General features: G+C 33.0%; 1 non-coding gene across 1 annotated transcript; it reads right to left on the bottom strand.

Annotated features, from left to right (window-relative positions):
• Positions 1 to 1,338: 1,338 nt before the first annotated feature.
• Trnav-cac (transfer RNA valine (anticodon CAC)) lies at positions 1,339 to 1,411 on the bottom strand. Its single transcript has one exon. It is a non-coding gene; the product is annotated as a tRNA-Val (tRNA).
• Positions 1,412 to 2,233: the final 822 nt, after the last annotated feature.

Raw genomic sequence — 2,233 nt, 5'->3', positions numbered from 1 at the left:
GTTATACAAGTTATACAATGGAGCCAGAAGTTCCATTGTTGCTATAACAGTAATGCATCCTCTGATCCAAAGACTCTGAGGTGGGATGCAAAGGCCAGGGGCTCACCCACAAGTCTTGCTACTGTACTGGATAGCTGTGGTTGCTCAAGGCTACAAGAGGGATGGACCCCTGGCATATGCATACTTCTAGATACTTAGTGGAGACAAAATGAAAGAAATAAAACAAAAGCCTTCACAGTGAGTCTATTTTATAGATATTTTGGCCTTCTGAGTTAAACACATCGAAATTTTACCACCATTTTATCATTTTAAAAAAAGCAATAAGCTGGGCACGGTGGAGCATGCCTGTCATTCCAATGACTCAGGAGACTGAAGCAGGAGATCCAAAGTTCGAGCAAGCCTCAACAACTTAGCAAGGCCCTCAGCAACTTGGGGAGATCCTGTCTCAAAATAAAATGGGAATATAGCTCCATGTAAAGAACCCTTGGATTAAATCCCCAGTACCTAAAAATAAATACATAAGGCAATAAAAATAGGGAAGGCATTTTACAAAAGATATCTTTTTTGACTAATTCATTTCAATAAATACATGTTGAGTCAAGTTTGGGCCAAATCCTGGAAATACAAAAGTGAAAAATGACCCAACTTCTGTCTTAAATTACTCTGCATGCTTTTTAAACTTTTAAAAATATAATAGATTCTACAATTTTCTGAAAAAAACCATGTCTAAAAACTTAAACAATCTAACAAAGGCTCAATTACTTAGAATAAACTGCCAAAAGAATCATTAGAAGCTCTGGGGATACAACTGAGTGGTCTGGCATGGCCAAAGCCCTGGGTTAGATTCCCATCATCAAAAGGAAAAAAAAAATGCTTTCTATGGTGCAAAACTTCATATTATATAATTCATTAGTTATTTCTTTAATTGGAAAAGACAAATTGCCTATTGCAGATATTTCTGTACCTTGGCCTTTATTTATACCATCTTACAGTAGGCTTTGTGGATTGTGCTATACAAATGATACTCAGATATTTACACAAACAGTATGTTCTCCTCTAGAGTTCAAATAAATTATCTATGTAATACAGTATGTATTACACATGATATTTAGCTTTATAGTAAATGTAATATACTACATACAAATAAAATATCTGCAATGGCATATATCAAAATACTGAGTGGAATTCTGGATGACTTTTATGTTCATTTTTATCAACTATCCCAATCTCTTATAATGATTATATATAACTTTCACAAATAAAAACAGATTTATTGCTTATTTCTTTTTAAAAATTTTATGTAAAAATGTGGGTTTTTTTTTTTTTTTTTTTTTTTTTTGGTGGTGCTGGGGATTGAACCCAGGGCCTTGTGCATGTGAGGCAAGCACTCTACCAACTGAGCTATATCCCCAGCCCAAAAATGTGGGTTTTTAAAATTTTTTTTTAGTTGTAGTCAGACACAATACCTTTATTTTATTTATTTATTTTTCTGTGGTGCTGAGGATCAAACCCAGCACCTCACACATGCTAGGCAAGCATTCTACTGCTGAGCCACAACTCTAGTCCTGTGTTTATATTTATAATAAAAAAGTATACATCGCTTTTTATTCTTATGTATGATATATATATGTATGTCTCATATAATCACAGTTGTACTTCAAATAACAAAAATAAAGGAACATAACAAAAATAAAAGGAAATCCATATATTTTCTATAGTTACTAACGGTGATTATCTACGTACGGTGGGACTACTAACACTTGTATTTCATGTACTTTTTTCTCCTTTTCTAAGATGAGAATGTATTGATTACATAATGAAACATGGACTCCATTTTTTAAATGCAATACAAAAGGGAGAAACAAAATTGAATTGAAATATGCTGATCTGATTTTTTACTTTTACTTGCTGCAAAACTAGGGTTTTTTAATTTACAATCAAAATATATGCACTTTAACACAAACAAACTTTTAGGATGAAAACAAACAGGTAACAATACATTTTATGATAGATTAAAAGCAAGGATGCACTAATAAGAAAAAATTGAACTTGAAGCATTGGCAAGGGAATCCATATCATGATTTCATAACCATCAATTCAGGCTAACTTTGAAACAACGTAAGAAAGGTTAAAAATCCACATGTATTTTCCTATTTTTCTAGCCTGATGCATGTGGGGGTCCATCAGTATAAAAGCCTAACCATAGGAAAATGTAAAAAGCCAGCAGAAGGAC

This window comes from Urocitellus parryii, chromosome 6 (genome assembly GCF_045843805.1).
Source record: "Urocitellus parryii isolate mUroPar1 chromosome 6, mUroPar1.hap1, whole genome shotgun sequence".
In the NCBI taxonomy this organism is placed as follows: Eukaryota; Metazoa; Chordata; class Mammalia; order Rodentia; family Sciuridae; genus Urocitellus; species Urocitellus parryii.
This window is presented reverse-complemented; position numbering and strand designations above follow the sequence as displayed.